The sequence below is a fragment of the Globicephala melas genome, chromosome 2 (assembly GCF_963455315.2).
Source record: "Globicephala melas chromosome 2, mGloMel1.2, whole genome shotgun sequence".
NCBI classification, from domain to species: Eukaryota; Metazoa; Chordata; class Mammalia; order Artiodactyla; family Delphinidae; genus Globicephala; species Globicephala melas.
Genome location: NC_083315.2, coordinates 59,941,328 through 59,947,446, shown reverse-complemented (window position 1 = coordinate 59,947,446; position 6,119 = coordinate 59,941,328).

Sequence of the window (6,119 nt, the reverse complement as noted above, 5' to 3'; positions counted from 1 at the left end):
GATGTCCCCATGGACACGGGCCAGCTGGGGTCCACCCCTCCATCACGGCAGTCCCGCATCCTGTCGCCCACTCTGAATGAGGGTCTGGATGAATGGGCGGGGGCTGAAGAGCCCAGCTATTTCCTGAGCCAGGCTGAAGCTGAGGGGAGGGCAGGTAGTATCTGAGCTGCATTTACCTGGCCCCATCTGCCAGCGGGGTGCTGAGGTGGGCGTGATAACCACTGATAACAGTCAAAGTCAGAGCTCTTGTAGTTGTCATCATCTTGGGTAGAAATGTTTCTCAGAGAAGGTGTTAGCTTCCCTGATGATTTTTATAGAATTCTGGAAGTTTGACAGAACAGAACATTTGGGTCTGAAATTCTCAGTCTTGTTTGGCAGCCTAGAGCCTCTAGGCTGCCGTGACTGCTGCTGGGCAAGAGGCGGAAGCCTTAGAGCCAGGGCCCAGCCTCCACACTGGATCGTCGCCAGCTCTTCCTCCACACGGCTGATGTGTCCCCCTGCCACCTCCCCACTGCCTCAGGGTAAGGCCCTGACTTCGGGGCAGTATCCTCTTGGCCCTCGGTAATCTGGCCCCTGTCTATTTTCCTAGCTCCACCCCTTACCACACACCAACCCTGCAGGACTCCTTGTCCTCTTGCCAGACTGGACAACTTTGACCGAGCCCTGTTGCTTCTTGCCTTTGCACATGCTGCCGCTTTTACTGGAAGACCATTCTTCCCCTGGCTGCCTCCTACGCATGCCTCTGGATGTACCTGGGTGCCACTGCCTTTGGAAAGCCTTGCCTGGCCAACTCAGGCTGGATTAGGTGGTCCTAGCCCAGGCTCCCATTGTGCCCCCTCTTGTTTATTATACCATGGAATTAGTCAGTTTATGTCTCCCTAAAACTGGTATCTCCTGGAGGGCAGGAGTTGTCCTGTTCCTCACAAAACCTGGCAAGTCATTCCAAGCTTTTTTGTACTGACAGAATTTTTAAAAGCTTTTTGTGTGTATGTGTGTGTGTGTGTGTGTGTGTGTGTGTGTGTGTATTTGGGGGGTTGGGGGGTGTCTTGCTCGTTTCTGAGCCAGGCACCCAACCTAGGAGCCATAAAAGCAAAGATTGATAAATTTGACTATAGAAAAATAAACAATTACACCTAGCAACAGCCCAAAGGCAAGGTCAAAAGACAACAAACTGGGGAAATTATCTACAGGTCATATAACAAAGGGCTAAATCCCTTAATATACAAAGAGTTCCTCTACATTGATTAGAAGAAGGCGAAGAACACAAAAGAAAAGTGAGCAGAGGATAAAAACAGAGTCCACATAACACACACACACACACACACACACACACACACACACGACTATAAAAGCTTTCAGCCACCTTCACGAGGAGAGTGGTGCAAATCAAACTACACTGAAATGAAAGTTTTCACATACTAGGTTGGTAAGGGTGTTAGGAAATCGCACCCTCGTACTTTGCTTGTCGGAGTGTAAAATGATACAACCTCTTTGGAGAACAATCAAAATTACATATTCACCTTACCTTTTGGCCCAGCAATTCTGCTTCTAGGGATTTGTCCCACAGATATACACTCACATATATGACATTAAGTCTGAACAAGGCTATTCTTTGCAGCATCGCATATGGTAGTAAAAGACTGGAAACACTCTCCCCATCTAACAACTGAAGGGTTGGTTAAATAAATCAGGGTCATCCCTGCACTGGAACACCACACAGCCGCAAGACAAAGAGTGAGGAAGGTCTCTAGGCCTGATACAGGATGATGTCTGAGATACATTGTTAAACAAAATGCAAGATGGAGAACAATGTGAATTGCATGTTAGCTTGTGTATTAAAAAAATGAGGGGAGAAAAGGAGGATCTATTCGTATTGGCTTGTATTTGCTGGAATACTTATTGAAAAATAAATAAGAATCCAGTCCATTGTTTGCCTTTCAGTGGGGGAACTGGGTGGTTGAGAAACAAAGGTGGGAGGCTGACTTCATTTTAAGTTTTGAGCCAGATGAATATATTATCCACCACAAAAGCCACAATTACATACATTTTTTAAAGGGTTCCCTCTGCCCTTTATCCAGAAGTTCTTAAGAATGACTTGGCAGGGGCATCTGGAGATTTCCATCAAGGCCTTTGGAGTAGAAACGGTTTGTTTTTCTCGTCAGGAGCTCATAGAGGAAGATGACTTCTGAGTATCCCTGGGTGCTCCCTATAAGCCTTTGAGGTCTCTGATCTCAAGGAGCTTATGGTCTTATGGGAAGAAGACTCAAGGCTTTAAAACAATCAAGTGACAGAGAAAATCAAAAGTGAGACTGTGTGGCACAGACTCTGTGAGTGCCGTGATTCAGAATTGAGAAGAAGCCAGGGTGGGCCCTTTGGAGGGAGCGGCACTCAGGCTGGTGCTCACTGGCGGGCCAGCGTAGTTAGAGTGCAGGCAAAGGTGGAGATGCACTGTCACGTGCTCGATGTGGGATACCTGGATGGGATCTTAGACTCCATGTGCTGAAGTCGGAGCTGTACAGCAGGGGAGCCACATGGTGAGTATGGAGTGCAGTAAAGATCAGCTGCGTGGTACGTGCAGAACAGATGGGAGACTTGAGAAGCTGGAGTCAGGGAGGAAGCCAGATGCTAAGTCAGGGAAGCCAGGCTGTGCTGAAGGCCTTGGCCACACCCATGGTTCTAGAAAGGGAAGGGATGCAAAAGTGAGTGATGACGTGAAGGAAAATATTAGAAAGTGTAAAAGCCACAGTCCTGTGGCAAATGGGGGGAAGGAGATCTTAATGACAATTGTGTGCATGGTGGTGCAAGACTTATTAATGGTTCCCAGTCCCACCCACTAAAAAGAATTTTGCTTTGCTTACCACAGTCTTTTCTTTCAGGATTGTTCAGCCTGCCCTCATGGTTCCCGGACATTTTGTGGTGTAGAATTTGAAAAAAAAAAGATTGAGATATTGAACTGAGAAGATGGGAGGAAAAGGGGAGGAATCTTACTTTTTGGGTTGGTCCCAGAGTCTCCTTTATTGTGACAAATTCTGGTAATGCGTAAAGGAGAAAAAAAGTAAAGCATGGAGCATAGACTTGGTTAACTCCATCCTAAAGAGCTGAGAGGGGCCCGAGTGGAGGGATGGCAGCAGAGCCATGCAGGCTGGCCAGAAGTTGGGGTACATTCTGGGAACTGGCTTAACAGAGTCTCCAAGCTGCTCAGAGGTACCAGAAGATGGGGGTGGGGAGTAAAAGGATTTTTGAGGAATACTGCTGAGGATTGTGAGTTTGACATAGTTTAATGTTCTTCGAGAAGCCCAAGTAAATATTGGATCTTCTTTTAAATTAATTAATTAATTATATTGAAGTACAGTTGATCTACAATACTATATTGGTTTCAGGTATACAACACAGTGAGTCAATATTTTTATAGGTTATACTCCATTTAAGGCTACTATAAAATATTGGCTATATTCCATGTGCTGTACAATATATCCTTGTGGCTCGTTTATTTTCTACATCGTACTTTGTACCTCCTAATCCCCTATCCGTATCTTTCCCCTCCCCGCTTCCCTCTCCCCACTGGCAATCACTAGAATATCGGGTCTTTCAAATTCCTTTGCCAGTGTGTGCTTCCTGGAGTGTGACTCTGTGCAGGATTGAGCCATAGGGAGCCCTAGATTGTGTCTGGGTTATGTATATGTGTTATGCGTTCCTTATACTGCTGAGAGTTTCCTTGATTTCACTTCACCCTCCTAACATAAAGCCTCATGACAGAATCAACTAGTATATTTAATTCCATTTTATAGATGGGAAAGTGAGGGTCACCCAGCCAGTGTCTCTTTCTGCCCTAAAGCTGCCTCCAAATAGGCTGCCCCTGCAGAACCAGAGCTCCCACCCTCATTAGCATTTACCTCCCTGCGATCTGTTGAAACACCCCCTCCACCACACGCCACCACCACCCGATACCTTTTTTTAGTCCCAATTTAGCAGCTGCTTCATTACGTTTTTCTTCCTGTAGCTTCCTTCATACATATATTGTTTCTAGGGCAGCATGAAAATCTGAAACGTCACGCAACTGCCTCTGAACAAAGAACCCTAGAGTCAGATCCCAGTGACTGACAGGTTGTTTACACCGAGAGCTTCCTGGTGGAACAGAATATTCTATAATATTTGAGGCAGGCTTCGTGCCACCTGGGGCAAGGCAAGGGGAAGGAGTAGGCCAGGAGAACTGCTATAGCTGTCTAAGAGCAAAGGAATGCCAGGAGCAGGTGGGTGTGAGGGCAAAAGGCAGATGGGAGATTTGAGCTTCAGGGTCTTTGGAGGACGTGTTGCTAATCCAGGTGTGATCTGGGAGCATGTTATCCCCTTGCTGCAACAGGCTGGTCTCATGGTGGCTTTATCTGCTGAGATTACATGATTACCCTTTGCCTGCTGGCCCAGATAGCAGGTCCCTGGGGATTGGAGGCCCAGCGGACTCCTTTTTGGGCCTCTGGATTCCTGGAAGAGCGGGGAGAGTTCAAAGGTGCCTTCTGTTCATGTGGGCAAGGTAGCTGAGGGCTGAAGGGTTTCCAGCTATAGCGATGGGCTTGGAAGCTGCCAGCAGAAACACGTGGTTGCACGCAGGAAGGAGAGGCTGGAATGCTCCTCGGGGCCTGCAGTGGAGGGTGGAGGTGAAGATCGTTTCTTGCTCTCAGGAGAGATCATGGATTGGGAGCTCATACGTCACTTGGAACTTCTAAAAATCACTCTCTTGGTAGGGGAGAAGTTTAGCTCTGGAGCCCCACTCTTGGGGGGAAGCCAGCATGATGGGAACTAGGGAGAGAAGGCCATGGAAGGGGACTCATGTTTATCTGGCACCTGGCCTATGCCAGACAAGTGCTTTGCATACCTTATCTCATTTAATCCTCTAAGCAGCCTTCAAGATAGGCATTGCTATCCCCATTAAAAAAATAATAACCTGAAGCTCAGAGAGAAGGTTATAAAAATCCTCCTAACTGTAAACCAAGACATGGCCTCTTAGAGGGGAGAGTGGAAATGGGTGAGGGTGCTGCTCACACAGGCTGGACCTAAGTTGGGAATGGAGGGAGGTGCAGGTAGGCTGACCATGTATTTTGTTGTCGAAAGTGGGCTCTTCTGGGACTTACCTGGTGGTCCAGTGGTTAGGAATCCGCCTTCCAGTGCAGGGGACGAGAGTTCAATCCCTGGTCAGGGAATTAAGATCCCACATGCCGTGGGGCAACTAAGCCCATGTGCCACAACTACTGAGCCTGCACGCTTTAGAGCCAGTGCGCCACAACTAGAGAGCCCGTGTGCTCAATATCCCCCGCTCCACAACTAGAGAGCCCACATGCCGTAATGAAAGATCCTGCATGCCGCAATGAAGATCCCACGTGCTGCAACCAAGACCCAACACAGCCAATAAATAAATAAATAAAAAGAAAGTGGGCTCTTCTGAGAGTGAAAAGGGGCAGTAAATATGCAGGACAATAGGCATCAACTGGGACTGTCCTGGGAAAACCAGGATGTGTTGCTACCCTGCCACAGAGCACCAGAGGGAAGTACTGCTCAGAAGCCATGCTCTGTGAAGTAACAGCTACCATCTGTAACATAATCCTCTTAGCAGTCCCTAAGGGGGAGCTTATTATCCCCATTTGACAGATGAGCAGACTGAGGCTCAGAGATGTTACTTAATGTTCTCAAGGTCCCACAGCTTTTAAGCAGGGAAGCTCTGGCTGGCTCCAAGCCCTGGTTCTTCCAGTGGGTCATGCTGCCTCCCAGGCTCAGGGCCTTTGGAGGAAGACCAGAGAAAGAGACCAAATGGAGAAACAGAGCTGGAGTGTGGCAGACCATGTGATAGTCTCTTTGTGGCCTCTCCCAGGACTGGCATGTGAGCAGTGGCTGAGGAAGGTGGGTGAGTGTGTGGCAGGGGGCTGGGGAAGGGTGGAGGCTCCAAAGACTTCTGCAGCCTTCTCTGATCTTCCTGGACCTCCAGGGGAGCAGTGGCCAAGGCCGGGAATTTCTAGGAAAATAAATCGTCATTGTGTTGCCCCACGTCTATGAGTGGTGAACAAGAACACTGAGAAATCGAATGGCACGTATCCTGGAGTCAGGACTGTCCCCTCTGGTCTACAGAGCCT